The 16897-nt window shown below is 55.7% G+C and overlaps 1 protein-coding gene across 2 annotated transcripts in view; it reads left to right on the top strand.

The window, feature by feature from the left end:
- The first annotated feature begins 12494 nt into the window (after window positions 1–12494).
- Window positions 12495–16897, top strand: part of FAM222A (family with sequence similarity 222 member A) — a 55590-nt gene continuing 51187 nt past the window's right edge. The window contains exon 1 of one of the 2 annotated variants that reach the window (XM_027577667.2): window positions 12495–13534. The gene's annotated coding sequence lies outside the window, so the exon portion shown is untranslated. The remainder of the gene's footprint in view (window positions 13535–16897) is intronic. The other variant, XM_027577666.2, reaches the window with a different exon arrangement.

The raw sequence follows: 16897 nt of genomic DNA on the forward strand, positions 1-16897 counted from the left end.
AATCCTCTGAGCAGCAGGGTGCTTCTCACACCCACCATGCCCCCATGCCCATCCCCAGGTAGGTTGTATTCCCATTATGGCACCTGAGGCCAGAGAGGATCAGAGAGGTTGAGTAACTTGCCCAAGGCCACACAGGAAAGACTACTTTGGATCTGGAGCAACTTGGTGGATATGGGCATCAGGGATCTGTGTATCAGGAGCCCTCCCACAGCCTCCTGGGTTTACAACCTGTGCCCCCACCTCAGCAAGTCACCTGTCTTTGCTGAGTCTCAATTTCCTCATCTGCAAAATGAGACCCAGGTGCAGCCCCCCCCCCACACACACACACATACCTGTTACAGCCACATGTCTCACTGACCTCATTAGGGCAGTTAGCCTGGAAGCAGCGGTCCCTGGCGGAAGCTCGGCCGCAAACCCCGTCTCAACTAGGCCAGCAACAACAGGATCCCCCTGTGGGCATTTGGCCTAATTGGCATCAGACCCCCGGGAGCTGTGCCAACTTCGCTGTGATCATTTTACACACCCAGCAAACACTCGCCTGGAGCACCTCTGAGCCAACCCTAGGACTCAGCTCCTCTGTGGCTGGAATACGAGCTTCACACCCCAGACCAGGCTTCTCTCCCTGCCAGGCCCATGCTGGGTGCCTCCCGTAGATGCCTTTGCTTGATTCCCAAAGCACCCGGTGAGGTTAGTACCTCTGTCCCCACCTTCCAGAAGAGTCCCAGGGCAAAGCCAGGGAGGTGACCATCCACAGAGCCCTCACCATGCTGGATGCAGCCTGTGAGGGGCTCCCTGGTGTTCCAGACCCTGGTCCCCCCACCCCCCGCTGTAAAATGAGGACGATGAAGGCCGTCTCATGGGTAAGGCACTGGTCACTGGCCTTCTTTTTCTCATCTGTAAAATGGTGTGGACCTGACTTGCCAGGTTAGCGTAATAATTAACCCCCCAAATAATAACAAGAGTGCACAATTACTGAGCACCTGTGTGTCGGGTACTTTTTAAGGGCTCTGAGTGTATTTACTCTTAACCTTCATAGCAGTCACAGGAGGTAGCTCCTGCTGTTATCCCCATTTTGCAGTTGAGCAAATAGAGGCACCAAGAGGTTAAGAAACTCACCCAAACTTAGCACAGGAGGCCAAGTCAATAAAGGCGAGCTTTTATTTCTGTTCCACTCCCTTTAGCGTCCAAAGAACCCCTGCCCACATTCCCCAACCTTCCTGTATCTTCTGCCTCCTTCTAGCCAGCGACAGAGGGTGGCCTTCATGGGATCACCTGGGGGGCAGAGTTGCAGATGCTTTTACCTTGACTCAAGTTGGACAGCAGAAGGAACTTCTGAGCCATGGGGGCTGCGAGGAGAAGAGTGTGTTCCTCATCGTCAAGGCCAAGAGATGCCGAGGTAAAAATGTGAACCAAGCCAGCAATAGGGAGACACACGCCAGCCCCCCAGAGCAGCTGGGCAGCATTGCTGCTGTCTGCGGGCTCATTTATCATTCCGAGGGGGGCATTGCCGCCGTGAGGTCCCCTGGGACAGCTCTGCCATGGCCCCATCTGATTGAAATCCAGGCCCAGTGCACACTCGGCCCAGGGAAGGGGCCGCCCAAACCCGAAATAAATAATACCACAGACAGGAGGCACAAATCTGCCGCTAATTACGGCATATCCTGATTAAATGGGGTGCATAAATAAATATTTCAGCTTGGAAGATGAATCAGTCAGGAGGACTGCCATACCAGCCCCACTCTGAGCCTCTCTTGTTCTGCTGCTTCCCCAGAGGAGCAGACAAAGACAGAGCCTTGCCCCCCCCCGCCCCCACCGTGCGGCTCAGGATCCGTCACCACCCACCCCACCCCACCCCCCAGCTTGGCCTCGATTTCCTTATCCATCAGATGGGGTGTCAATGATCACCCCTCAGCCAAGCCACAGGGAGAATCTGAACGAGCATTTGGGGTGATCGGGTTTTGACAGAACCAAGGAGGCAGTGATTATAGATAGTAGAGAACAAAGAATTCGGGGCCAGGCGGTCGTGTGTTTGAATCCCAGGTCTGGGACCATCCCTGTGCCTCGGTTTCCCCTTCTGTAAATTAGGTGGGTGTGACCAGCCACATGCTCTGAGCCACACCTAGCACACAGCTTAAGAGGGAGCTGCTGTGAGGAGGAGGAACACCACACGCTCAAATCCTGGCAGTCACTGTCATTAACTGTGGAGGTCCCCAGAAGACCCAGCCCCAGGCATGGTCCACACTCTTCACACCTGCTTGGAGGCCCTGCCCAGAGACCTGTGCCTGTCCTCACAGACGCCACCTACTCATTTCCGAGAGGCAGAGCGATAATAGAATCGGGGGCCCAGGGGAGGGGGGGAGGAGGGAGATCATCCTGGAAAAGTTTAAATCAATTAACTCCCTTCCAGAAAACAGCCTGAGAAATGTAATGGAGAAATAATGACTTTTCTCCACAGGATTAAATGACATAGACCAGGGCCCAGTGAGGAATCAGGAAGGCGGGCACAGGAGCCATGTCTGTGACTTTCTGTGTGGCCTTGAGCAAGTCTTATTTTCTTCTCTGAGCCTTAGTTTCCCCACCTGTACAAGGGGAGGGCTTGGGCCAGCACAGGAACGGCTAATAGAAGGCATGCCTTTTGTCACTCTCCCCACCCTCGCCCACGGCAGGCATTGCTAATCGATTGTAGTACTGTTCTCATTGAGCCTGGAGGGGAGAGCAAAGCCAATCCAAGCCAGAGCTCTGGGCATTCCCTCCGGATGGGTCAGACCTGGCCTACAGGCACCAGGTTAGGTTTAGATGGTCTGAAAGGTGTCCCCTCTAACACTAGGTTGATATTCGCCAATAGTGTTATTACTGCTGTGATCGACTCAGAGCCTCCTTCTCTTCCTCCGTCTCCCTCTCTCTCTGTGTAAGTATGCATATATATTAAAAAAAAAATTTTTTTTTTAAGTAGGCTCCACACCCAACGTGGGGCTCAAACTCACGACCCCAAGTTCAACAGTGGCACGTTCCACTGACTGAGCCAGCCCGGTGCTCCTATGCTTTCATATGCTAACTCGTTGAAACCTCACAACCATCAGATAAGGAAGTTACTATTATTACTGTGCTTATCTTACAGAAGAGAAAACCAAGGTCCAGAGAGGGGAAATGATTTGGCCCAAGGTCACAGAGCTACTATGTGGAGTCAAGATTTGAACCCATGCCCATCTTCCCTGGAAACAGTCCAGATGGGGTAACGTGACCCTTCTCTTCTGATCGGCAGTCTGGGGAGGAGGGTTGCCATTTCTCTGCACCGAGCTCTGTGCCCCATGCGTCACACACACTGTCGGTTTGGAACTACAATTATCTTCATTCTCTAAACGGAGGAAACTGAAGCTCTGAGGGATGATGGGACCTGCCCAAGGACATGTGACCGATCATTCGCTGGGGCAGGGTGAGGTGGCACTGTTCATTGTCCTGCTGCCCCTCTCCCTGCAGGAAAGGTGCCTATTTCTCCTGGAATTCCAGTGCCCAGCCGAAGCCTGGCACGCTGGAATAGAATCAATGAATGAATGAATGAATGAATGAGTGAATGAGTGAATGAATGAATATGACAGCTGGTACTAGAAGAGTTCCAGAGTTAGGGTATACCCCACCCCTTCCATTACTAGCCCTCAGACTCCCAAGCTGACTCCCTGGCCCTGGCCCTTGCTGATCCACCTGCCCTGGCTGGCTGACCTCTCACCTCTGCCCGTGGCCCTGGATGACCCTGGGGGCTTCTGGTCAGGGCCCAAATTCATCATTCCTGAGTGGTCTGTCCCAGCCCTGCCTCCCCCCATCCATCTTCTCCCCATAGTTAGAGAGAAGGGGGTGGTGTGGGGATGGAGGGGGAGGGTCCCACTCCAGGAAACTCCTGGTCCCACTGAAGTCTTCTCCAGGGGCCCCCTCCACCACCTCCCAGGCGGTCACTCCCCACCTGCAGAACGCTTAGGTCAAATACCTTGGATCCCAACATAGAAGACAGCCAAAGGCCAAAAGGGCTCTAGCTGGAGGGTGCAGGATATGAAGGAGCCCTGTCTGGTGCCACACCCACCCTCTTGGCCTCCAAGCAGCCCCCAGGGTGAAGACCCCCCAGAGAACCTCCAGAAAGCCATGGAGAATGACTGTCCTGGGAACCAGAAGACCTGCGTGTGAATTTCTGCCCAGCCACTGGCTCACCGTGCAACCCGGTGCAAGTCTCTTCCCGCTCTGAACCTCACATTCCCCATCGATCACCCCCAGAGGATTGCACTCAGTGGCTTTCAGGCTTTTATTGTCAGAGCGGTGGAAACCTTTTCTCAAATTAAAATCACATGCAGAACTCCAATATGAAAAAGCAAGGAAATGGACCACGCTCTAGTTGAAGTGGGTGGGGCAGAGGGTGATAGTGGGGAGCCCAGAGCTCTCCCTTTTCCAGCTTCCTCTGCCCACCCCCACCATGACCAGTGGTCCCTGACACATCTTCCTCAAGCCCTAAGGTTCCTTGGAAGATTTTGAAACTATCAGGATAGATAGTTTTTTCAATCATTTTATTATGAAACATTTCAAACACACAGCAAAGTTGGAAGACATTTACAATGAACACATATATCCACTACGTGGATTCTCCCATTAGTGTACTTGCTTTATTAAATAAGGGTCTCCTCTCAGCTCTGTAAAATTTCGTGGCTTGGAGAGGACTGCGCTGGTGTGTGTGTGTTTGGGGGCGGCAGGGAGAGGGGGGCGGTGCTCTGAGTCCCTTCTGGGCAGCCCTGTGATTTTGTAACAGCACCAGGATTGCTGTAACAAACAATCCCTGGCATCTTACTGGCGCAACTCAACAGACGTTCATCTCTCATATAACAGTCCAAAGCCTGTGCTGTTGGTCAACAGGTGGGCATATTTCCTCCACGAGTGATTTAAGGACCCAGGCTCCATCCATCTTTTGGTTCTGCTCTGTGCCAGAAAGGTCAATCGTCTGCCCTGGGGCAGAAGAGAAAACTTGTGTACGAGAGGCATAATCACTCCTTACACTGTGCTTGCTCGCATTTCAGTGGCAAAAGCTACTCATTCCGCCCTGCCTAGAAATGTGGCGGCGAGCTACATACTCCCGCTGAGCTCTGCTTCCCAGTACCCATTTCATCCCATGGAAGGAGGTATGAATTTCAGCAGTTGAGTTGGTTGTCTGTGCCAGACCCAGTGTGGCGAGAAGCACCCCCAAACCCATCCCAAATCATCCTAACCATCCCGCTGTCTCCATGGTATCCCATGCCAGATGGAGAAGTCCTAGTCAGCTCTCCAGATGAGTTTAACTTTGTTCAACAAACACGCACGGAGATCTTACTGTAGACCTGGGCTTTGCACCAAACATTGACCACGCAAAGAGGAACAAACGTCGGCCCCTGTCCTTAAGAACCTTCCAGATAACTCTTTCCTCTGGAAGCTTTCCTTTCCTGAGAGAAATCCCATGAAAGCTTCTGTTCTCTGAGGGTGGGTTGATCCGATGTTGGCACACTGGAGGAAGGATCTGATTTGATGACTCTTTACTGGTCACTTTCTGCATGCCCACAACAGTGAGCTCGTTTTGTTCTTCTTTACTCTTGTGAAGGCACTTTTTCTCTACTATACAAGGGAGTGAATGCCCAGGCTCAGAGTGGTCAAGTGACTTGCCTAAGGTCCCACAGCTGGCAGAGGAGCTGGGATCTGAGCCTTGATATCCCTTCCTCATTCCCTGTTTCTTTCTGCCCCATCTAGGTGTCTGCTGGAATGTGTAGTAGAAGAGAGACACAGAGGGTTAGCTTCCTGACACGGGCCCTAAGTGAGCAGCTTCACATGTGTCCCCTCACTTCTTCCTCCCTACCCCCATGAAGTTGGTGCTGTTACTCTTAGAAAACAGGAAGCCAGGGCTCAGAGAGGTGAAGTGACTTATCCCAGGTCGCCCAGCCAGTGTGGTTTCATATCCTGATCCATTTGACCTGATTGGGGCACATCTTGACAGATGGGTGGTTTTTTATGGCTAAACGTAGAGACAATGGGATCGTCCCTTGTCAGAAGGATGGCTCAAAGGCAGAGGGATGCTTTTTCTATTAACAATGGGGTGAACTTATTTTAAGGCAATGGAATGGCATCTCTGAACCATAGAATGGTTTACAAAACAGCAGCAGACAGCTTAGCAGATCCCCTCCCTGCTGGATCCCAGCCAGAAAGGGGCTCCGGGACCAGGGCGGAGGCACCTTTTCTCTCTGGGTCTGAGCCAGGGGCTGGGGCTGCGGGATGGAGCTCAAGGCAACCGGGCAGGAAGCGGGGACTTGGCCTATCGACAGCATAGGGCCCAATCAATGCTATCTCCCCAGGCCATGCCTGGCCAGACATTGATTTCTGCCGCTGTTGTTAACTCCCTGTTTATGTAACGCCTGAACTTTGCACAACTGAACAGTTTCATGTGCAGAAGGGAGCCTGAGAAGAGAGCCTGTTGCCATGAAAACCAGGCCGCGCATGACAGCCGGGATGCGGCGGTATCCCTGTTTTATTGGCCTGCGCTGAATGTATTTTAACCTTGATAAGTCAATAACTTTTTGTACAAAAGGAGATCCGCCAGGCGGGCCTGGGAGGGCCTGTTGGCCTTTCCAGGCCAGGGCGGGGAGGCGGGGTGGGCTGGGTTTAATCCTCTGGAAATCTCCCTGCCACTCAGAGCCTGGGAGAACCAGGCCCAGCGGGGCCAGAAAGCAGAGATCAACCTTGTAGGGGGGTCATGGGGACCACCCCCACATCCGGTCACTGTTTCCTGTGTGTTAAGGCCTCCAGCTAAATCGGAAACCTATCAGGGAGACCCATCAGTGTTCACATCCAGGTGCCGCCCACCCAGGAGCTCCGTGCCACCTCAAGCAAGGCCATGGACGTCAACCTCAGGGTCCACATCTGTAACACAGGCCAGTGGTTCCCCTCCGTGGGCTTGCTGCGAGGTTTACAGATCACAGAGCAGAAGTACCTGGGGTGGTGCCAGGCCCGTAGTGGGGCCTCGCTAGATGCATATTCCTATTACTGTTGCCACTTTATTTTACCCTAGTTATCTTTGATTACCTTTTGTAGAGCCTGTTCGATGCTTTTGGAAATGTTATCCCGTTTTCTCGTTATAGTCCTTCCTTGTAATAGGCAGGGCCAGGGTAAGTAGTCCCAACTTTCGGTTGAGGAAACTGAAGCCCAGGGGAGCTGCCTGGCTTATCTAGAGGGGTCCCAGGATAAGAGGGTGGTGCTGATTGAAGGAAAGAAATCCCAGACTCCCAGTCCAGTGCTCTTTCAAACTCCTGTTCACAGGAATAGCCTCTGTGCAGCTACTGACTCAGCAGACATCACTAATCGATGGCAGCACAGCACTTGTTCCCTTCGGAGCCTGGGTCTGGCCTCAGAATCCCCCTTGACACAGAGCTGGTATGTGAGATGAGACTCAGATGAAACTCTGTGCCCCAAGAGGGCTCTGGGCTCAAGTCCCACCTCTGGCCCACACTTACCACATGACTTTGAGCAAGTGCCTTCCCCTCTCTGGGCCTCCTGATCCCCAGGGATGAAATAAAGGGATTTAACAATTCCTAGATTGTCTCGGGTTCTCCCAGGTGGAAGGGACCCCACTACCTTCTGGTTGCTATCCCAACTCCCCAGACATCTTGAACCTTCTCCAATTCCATAAACAAGTATTGACCTAGAACCTACTGTGTGCACATGATCACGTGAGGTGGTAGCAATACAGCACCGCCGAAGATGATGACCAGGAGTCCTCCCCACACCCCGCCCCCCGCCCGCAGAGCTGACCGCAGAGACAGGGAGACAGAAAATAAGCAAGTCAATCCACAAGTGCACAGGGAGTTGCCGACAATAATAAGCACTGCAGAGGACAGGCAAAGGAGGGGCCTCTGGGGAGAATAACTGTAGATGGGGTGGTCAGGAAGGGCTTCTCAGAGGAGGTAACATTGGAGCTGAGACCTAAAGTATGATAATGAGTCAGCTGTGCAAAGAGCAGAAGGAAGAGTGTTCCGGGCAGAGCGAACAGCTTGGCCAAAGGGCTCAGGGGGAAACAGTTTGGCATCTGTCAGCAATTAAGAGGAGGCCAAAGTGGCTAGAGGTGAGTGTGGCAGGGGCCAGTCCCTGAGGCTATGTGGGCCTCCTTGGCCCTCCCTCCCCTGGGCTCCTGGCCCCATCTCCCTGGGCCTGCCCTAGAGAGAGGCTCCAGGTACTGGGGGGCAGGGCTGGGTGAATAACAAGGTTACACGTGCTTCTTCTTTCCCCTTTTCTCCAGGAGGAGCATAAAGAGCTCTTTCTTTTCTGCTTATTAATAGCTCTGATTAAATTATCTCTGAAAAACCTACATGGTGTGCACCAATGGGGGCTCGGCTCCCTCCAGGCTCTGGCCTAGATTATGGCAACAAGGGCAGGTGAGGCAGGTGGGGGCTGGGGAGGGAGGCTGGGGCAGGCCTGCTCCCCCCACCAGGACAAAGACTCAGTCTCCGCCTCCCCACCCCACTCCCCAGCCCAGCTCAGACTCTGACCACCTCTACTCTTGGGACATTCACAGCCCCCTCACTTGGGACACTAGGCCTTTGCGTTGGCGATTCCCTCTGCCAAGACCACTCTTCCCCTCACCCCTCCCCTTGGCTACCTTCTACTCACTTCTCACAGGGCCACTGATCAGCCTTTCCACCATCACCAGCCCACCGGCTAGGTCAGGTGCCTGGCTCTGTGTTTTTCCCTTCCCCGTTACCATTTTAATTACTATGTGTCTTGGTGTGGACCTCCTTGGGTTGAATTTGTTGGGTGATCTCTTTCCCTCCCCAGATATGGGATGTTTTCAGCTAGCCGATAACTGCTAGTTGTCTTATCTGTCCCCCCATGAAACTTGAGCCCCCCAAGGTCAAGGACTGTGTTTGGATCACTGCTGAATCCCTAGTGGCTGGCACAAAGCAGGTACTTAGGAAATGTTGAATGAATGAATGAACGAATGAGCAGATTTAAAGAGGGAATGGGCATGACTCGCCTTACACACATGGGAGGGTGGGAGCAAAAGTTTCAGGGTCCAGACCCCTTGAGCAGTGCCTCTGTGACAATTAACCCCATTTCGAAGATGGGGAAAACCAAGGCACAGAGCAGATGAGTCACATGGCTAACAACCTGAAGAGTCAGGATTCAAACCCAGTCGGTCTGATTCCACTCCTCCTCTCCCTGCTTTTCCACTACAAAGAAAACCTGGGCCATATTTATTCATTGATTCAGAGATTAATTCAACAAAACTGAATATTGAGTGCTGACTGTATACCAGGCTTGTGCTAGGGCTAACACAGTTCAAATGCAGCCCCTGCCCTCTCAGAGTCCTCAGGTTGGTGGGGAAGACTGTCCAATAAGTGGGCCCTTATAAAACAGACCAGGCACATCTATGAAGGGGGAAGGACTCCAGCCTAGAGGGCAGTAGTCAGGGAGGGCTTCCCGGAGGAGGTGGCACCCTAGCTAAAATCTGAAGGAGGAGCAAGAGTTAACTACCCGGAGGGAGGCTATTCTCGTTGGAACGGACAGAATGGGTAAAGAACTGGAAGTCAGAGAGACACTTGGGAGGGTGTGCAGGCATTTCAGCAAGGCTGAAATATAGGCGATATACACGGACGGTGAGGACTGAGGTTCTCTCTGTTCCCCAACCCCCTCAGGGCCTCTTGAACCCCTGGCTGGAGCCAGCATTCGAGCGCTGGCCTGCCTGGTGGTTCTGCGGACCGTGGCAAATCTATCTTGACACTGTTTCCATTCACATAATGCAGAGTTATTGCACATGACCATAGCAAGGGGAGGCTGTATCAAGGCTGGGAACTGGGGGGCCGGGGGGGGGGCATGGACAGGAGGGCCTGACCTCAGGGAGGTGGGCACTGTGAGTGTGAGTGTGGGAGGGTGTAAGTGAAGGCCTGCGGCGGAGCATCTATGAGGCTGTTCCCCTTCCTGGACCGGTATGAGAGGAAGACTGAGCTCTCCGCTTCTATAGCTGTCTTCCAGCCCGCTGCTGCCTGAAATCCCACCATTAGCTCATCATGAGCTCACAGGCCTTCAGAGATGGAGGGGATTTTTGAGACCTTCTAAACCCCTGGCCGTACATTGGAACCACAGTGGGACCTTTGGAAGCTACCGGGTCAGGGGAGGGGTGCCAGTCCACGAGAGCCTGATTGGTTGGGCTGGGTCATAAGTCCCACCCTCCATTTTACAACAGAGGAAACTGAGGTCCAAAGAGGAGAGGAAATCTGCCCTCAAGGCCACACCCAGTCAATTAGTGGCTGGCACAGGGTGCAATAAATCAAGATCAGGGGCTCTGGCATTTGGGCCCTGGTTCTGTCATTGTGTGACCTTGTGCGAGTCACGTGGCCTTCCTCAGCTGTAAGATGTGGACAGTAATCGAATAGACCTCCCAGGGGGTGCTGTGAAGGTAAAAGGAGATAGAAATAGGTGATATAAACAGCACTGAGCATGTGCCCTGAACATAGTAGGTGTCAAGTCATGGTAACCGACGATGGAAAAAAATCCCCAATCGGAAAATAGATGGTGTGGCCACACAGCCTTCTTCTCTACTTCCTGCCCTCTCTTTCTTCCCAGGGTTTTGGTGGTCGCCGTCCCTCTCCCTGCACCTGGCTTGAGCCCTGCACCATATTTTCCCCACCTGTCCACACCCTGGGTCCACCCAGTGCATTGCCTGGGCAGCCTGCCCTGATGTCACTAGCAGCTCTGGCTGCTTGGCCCCTGGAGCAGAGCGAGAGGAAGCAGCTGGGAGTTGGATCAAGTTCCCAGGTAAATCCCCACCCCCATCCCAACTCCAAGAGGGTTGGGTGGAACAGCCCGGGAGAACTAGAGCAGGGCACTGAAGCCAGGGGCTCCTGGATATGGCACTCATGGCAGCTGCTCCAGGGCCTGAAACAGGACCTGCTCCTGCCCTAGATAAGACGATGGGTGGCCTACTTGGTTGGCCCTGGAGCTCCCCTGCGGGCGCCTCTCCCAGGCTCTGGGTAGGGGTGGGTTGGCTCCTAAAAGTAGGCTAGCCAACCCCCCTCTCACCTGCCCCTATAAGCAGCCCATCTCACTGGGTACACTCACCAGGGTCTTCAAAGCCTTCCGGGTCTGGATGACTACAGTTGGCATTTATTAAGCACTTAGTGTGTTCTGAATCCTTTCCAGCAACTTTTTGTCCACACAACAACCCCCTCGGATAGGAATTATGATACACAGACAGGAAACTGAGGCACAGAGCCATGAAGGTAAATGTCCAAAGCCAACAGCCAACGAGGACAAGGTTGGAATCGCACACAAGTTCCATGGGATTCCACAGGGTCACACAGACATAGCCTGAGAGTGGTCAGAGGAGTTCTGGCTGCGGCTTTGCATTTCTGTAGGGATCGTGAAGTCTTTCCTGCAAAGCTCGCTACCCAACTTGCTGTGGGATGGACACATGGCAACTGAGGGAACTATCCCTCCCAGGACTCAATTTCTCCAGCTGTAAAATGGGACTGCTAAGCAGGCCACTCATGGGCTATCAGAGAGACCTATTGAGAACCTATGAAGCTACTTAGAAGGTAAAAGGCAAGGTGCAGTACAGTTTGATGGATTCAAAATTTGGGCACCAGGTGATACTGTGCCTCAGTTTCCCCGTTTGTTAAGTGGAGGAGAATACCAGGACCTGCCTCCCATATATGTGGTGTGGATACCATGCGGTAGACTTTGTAAAAAGCTCAGCACAGTGCCTGGGTATATAGTTAGTGGTCCACAGATCTCAAATGTGATCCCAAAAGTCATTCACTTCCAAAAATATGCCTTGGGGCAAAACACTCCGGACAGAGTGTCACTTCATATCTCTTAACCTCAATTTCCTCTATAAGCTGGGAATATAATAATAATACCTACCATATCGGTTTTCTCATCTGTAAAATAGGGGTGATAATACATACCTTACAGGGCTGTTGTGAGCATTAGGCAGAGTACTTCATTACGTGTTAGCTTTCTATTATTTTTAACAAATTCCTCATAGGGTTCTTTTCAAGATTAAATGAAACAATGCAGGTAATGCTCTTAGCATAGTGCCTTGCCCCAGATATGTGTTCAATAAAGGATACTGGTTTTTCCACCTCTGGGTCCCGACAAAGGGACTACAAATACCAGCATGCTCTGCGCCTCAAGTCGGGGCCCCTCCGCCCGGCGTCGGCGCGCTGCATGCCGGGAGTTGCAGTCCCCGCGAGGCCGGTCCCGCCTCGCCCCAGCTTGGGGGAGGAGGTTGGAGAGCCGCCCTGCCGGCCTTTGAATTTTGCCGCGAAAAGCGCGCGTGGCGGCCCCCGGCCCCGCCCCCCGCAGGATGCGGCGCCGCGTCACCCTGGTAACCGCCTCTCGGCCGCCGCTGATTGGGCAGAACCTTAGGGGGCGGGCGGGGGGCGAGACGCCGCAGCCGCTGCCGGCGCTCGCGCCTGTCAGTCGGGCCGGAGCGGAGCAGCGGGCAGGAGGGCCGGGCCGGCAGCTCCGCTGAGAGGCTGCGTGCTCCAGCCGAGGGAGGTGAAGAGCCGGGCCCGCCGCCTGCGGGACGCGGCACGCGGCACCTGGGCCTGAGGCGAGGCGAGGCGCCGGCGCGCGCCAGGCGGCGCGAGGCTGAGCCCCGGGAGCCCCTGCGCGCCGCCAGGGGCCATGGGCGCGTGAGAGCCCGGCGCGCGCCGCCCCTGCTGCAGCTCGAGAGCTCGCACGCCCGGTGTACCGTGCTCCAGGCCCTTCCCACGTCCGCCCTGCGCCACCCGGACCGGTTATTTCGCGGCGCCGAGGCCCCTGGGGCTGCATCCGAGCCTCCGCCGCCCGCCGCCGCCGCCGCGGCTGCCGCTGCTCTCCAGCTTCCCCTCCCCCCACACCCAGGGCTCGGAGGAGGAGGAGGAGGGGCCGGTGCCTTCTCGCCGCCTCTCTTTTGCAACCTGCGGGGGCCGGTGCATGCCCGGCGAGGAGCCGGGGCCGCTGCAGGTGCGTGCAACCCCGGAGGAGACGACCCCCTCCCACCCCCAGGCGGACCCGGGGGCTGCGAGCCGCGGGCGGGAGGTCGAGCGAGAGGAAGCAACAAAGACAGGCTGCAGCTGGGGCCGGCGAGAGGGGCCGCGGCCGCCGGGCTCCTGGCGCGGGCGGAGAGGGCGCCCCGGGGAGCGGCGCGGGCCGAGCTGCAGCCCTGAGCGGGACCCCGAGGGGAGGCGCAGCGCCGCCCGCCGGACGCGGTGAGCACAGGCCCCGGCGAGGATGCGCCGCCTGAGCGCCCGCACGGCCCAGGTCCCGGGCGGGCACGACCCACGCTGAGCGGACAGACCTGCCATCCCCGACTTCGGACGGCGCGGGTCAGTGCCTGGATCACCCTCACCGACAGCGTCTCTTTCCACCCGGAGAGAGGCATCGGCCCCCAAGGGGGGCTCCCTCAGGCAGCCTCTGCCACCTCTGCATGGCTGCGACCCGGCGAGCGGAGAGTCGTCGCCGCTGAGACCTGGTGCCCTTCAACGGCCTGGCTGATCTGGTGAGTTCCGCGGGGCGGGGTTCCGGGCTGGAGCTGGGGGCACTCCTTGGCGTCGGGGCGGCCGGATCGGAAATAAAGGGGCCCTGAGCTGTTGGGAATTCTGAAGCAGCCGTGCTCCTCGTCTCCCCCCAACCGTTTCCCTTTCACACACAACTTGTCTAGACCGGCCAAGCGGCCGGAGTGGAGGTTGGGGGCCCGTTGGGGAACTCCACGGAGCCCCGGGCGAGGCTGAGGCATATGCCTGAGAGGAAAGGTCACCCCATCCCTAAAGCCAACAAAGGTAGCAGCTCCGTCATCCGAAATTTCCCTGGGAACTCCCGCGCCTTGGAGGGCCAAGGAGGAGGGCACCCAAGATGGAACCCTTGGGGTGCTCCCAAGCAGCCTGTGAGATCCTCAGGGGACATCAGCTCCGAGGTGGATTGTGGAGTCCCAGCCACGCAGGTGGCTGCGTTTGAGGATTGGGTCCTCCAAGGCTAGATCCGAGCAGGGTGTCCCGTACAGCCCCCATTCCTCAAAAAAGCTCGCAGGGATGGTGGGTTCCCCAGTGGGGCCACAGCGTGACGTCACTTCCAGGCCTCTGACGTCACTGGGGTTGCAGTGGTGACGCGACTCTCTTTGACCCAGGGCCGGAGGTGGTGGGGTCGTGGTAACCAGGGGCGAGACTGGAAGTCTTTGGGTAATGGAGGGGTGAAGGCAGATTCCGCGCCCCCCCCACCCTCAACTGCAGTCCTCTGACCTAAATCCCCAGCTCTTCCATGAGGTGGGGGAGGGAAGCAGGGCCAGCTGTCCCTGCTGATGCTCCTCCCCCCAAGGACAGGTGTTCAGCTTTGCCCAAATAGCCTGGCACTGCCTGGGGGCTCAGGACTGCCAAACAGAGCAACTTTATGCTTTCAAAAGGGATGCTACGGAGAACACTTCCTTGAATCCCACTATACACCCAACCAGCAGACTGAAGTTCCCAGGGTCCCTAGAGAGGTGTGCCCCCACACTCCCCCCACCCCCCCCCGCACGCCCTTCCCACCCCCGCACCTTAAAAGAGGCCACTTCTGCTCAGGAAACAAGTGTGTGCTCCCCCAGCCAGGGAAGGTGCAGAGGAGCTGCTGCCTGCTACCCCTCAAGTCCAGGGGTTCCCCCTGCTGCACAACCCCAGGATGAAGGGCCTTGGCCAAGCCTGGACTCCTATCTGCCCCACTCTTTTCCTTTTGCTGTTTAAGATGATTTTGACAGGCACAGTGTGGTGCTCATTAAGCGAACGGAGGGCAAGTCAGGCCCGTCAGTGCCAAGGTCTGAAAAAAGTGTGTCCTTGCCAGGGGCCAGCTTTGATGGGAGTCAGGCACCAGCCCTCTCTTCCCCACACCCCCACCAGTACTGGCCCTGTGCCTTGTGAAGGTCCAGAGAACCCCCAGCCAGTATCCTGCTGCTGCATTCTTTGATTCCTCTTCTGAGTTCCTTCCAGCAATTGGTACTATTGTCGGATGTGGGTGAAAGTGCTGTGATCACATTTGGAGGTAAAGGTTAGAGAACTGTGGCACCGCTTCGTTGTGGGGTGGGCTGAGAGCAGAGGGAAGTGTGTGTGGGGTCATTATGAGAAGCCAGGCCCCAGTCTCTATGCAGCCAGCATTTTTTCTCTTCTCCTACCAGGCTCTCTAGCTAGATTAACAGGTCAATAAATATCAGTGGAGCTGCTTTTGGGGGCTTGGCAGGGAGATGATATTTCCAGCTGAAATGGTGTCGTTAAACACACAGGCTTCCAAGGACAGAGCAACAGCAGATGGGGGGGAAGTGGGAGAGGTGGGCAGAAGGGCTGTTTGCACTGCCTCTCGAAGCTTCCCAGTTTAGAAACAAACCCGGAGTGTGCGCCAGAGATCCACAAACACAGGCAGTTGGAGGTTCTCCGTGGAGTATTTACACTTCCACAGCCAAAGCGGAGGGAAAGGCTGTCAGAATTGGGCAATTCCTTCTGTTCCCTTCGCTGGGCTTGGCAATAGCACTGGGCGACGAGCAGGAGGGGATGCCAGCTTACCCGGCGTCTCCCTGTGTGCCAGGCATTGTATAGGAGGATCTCAGTGACCCGCTTGGAGTGGCTCATGCCCCGTCGTGGCCCATTTTACAGATGAGGAAACAGGCTCAGGTGCTCAGCCAGGCAGCTGCAGGGGTTTGGCTCCCAAGTGCCTTGGCTCCAGAGTCCCCAGGTGTTCCCACCCCCTTCCCCGGGTGGAGGGGAGCCCTTATACCACTTGTTGGACAGGGTCTCTGCAAGAGTCGGGGGGGGGTGCTTTCAGCTATGGAGGGAGTCTGGCCTCACCAAGATGCCTTCGCACACTGAAACCTGGGTTTGAATCCTGCTTCCCCATTACTGTTGAGCAGAGTAGCAACTTCTGCGCTGGCCTTGTGGATGGCCTGCTCCCCTCACCCCTGGCACCCCTTTCTCCATCACTTGGGGAAGGAAGGTGGGGCATGAAACCTGCCCAAGGGAAGGGTTGAGAGAGCTGGCCCCGGGCTCCTTGTCATCTGCCCCTCTGGCTCCCCACAGGGAGGGGTGAGGCTGCACTCACTTACCCCAGGGGACCCTCCAGGTCGGCACTCAGCTGGTGGAGAAGTCAAGGATGTAGATGGGTCAATGGCAACATTGGTAGATGTGGCTCCTTACCAGCCTGAATGTTGGCAAGGGCCCTCTAGGAGGGGTGCCCTGTGACTCTTGGGACCAATAGGGATCCACCAGGCAGAGGAGTGCAGAGAGTGTTCTGGGCATTGGGTGTGGCTTGTGAGTGCTGGGGTGTACTGGATGAGGGGAAGTGGTGGCCCTGGTGTGGGTGTGTCCTGGAGACTTAGGTGGTTGGGTGAGGTTGAAGCCCGAGAGAGGATCCAGTTAGGGCTCCCTTAAAAGGGATGGTAACCCTGGCCAGTCTCCTCTCTCAAGGTTAGCTCCCACCACCCACCCCAGTAATCCTTATCACTTGTCTAATTCCACCTAAGCTCGTAAGCTTGCCCATCCCCTATCCCTTTTGAGCCTCACAGTTGCTCTGGCCAGGGCCTGGGCTGGGTTGCTTAACCCCCATTGGTGGGCAGTGGCTCATGGTTAAGAGCCAGGCTATGGAATGGGTCCACCCTTGTTGGCTGTGTGAGTAGCTTTGCCTCTCTGAGCCTCATCCTCAGAACAGCCTTGAATGGCTCTCCCTGTCCCTCCTGGAGCCAAAGATCAAAGACTGCAGGGTAGGCAGGGACCCTTCTAGCCGCCCTCGACTGGGTCTCCCACCCACCTACCCAGGGCACCCCACGTGGTGAGCACACGTGGCTCCCTCCCATCTGAGTTCCTACGAGGCTGGGGCCTGGCCAGACTCCCCCTCTCCAAACCTCTCCCGG

This window comes from Zalophus californianus, chromosome 14, assembly GCF_009762305.2.
Source record: "Zalophus californianus isolate mZalCal1 chromosome 14, mZalCal1.pri.v2, whole genome shotgun sequence".
Lineage (NCBI taxonomy): Eukaryota > Metazoa > Chordata > Mammalia > Carnivora > Otariidae > Zalophus > Zalophus californianus.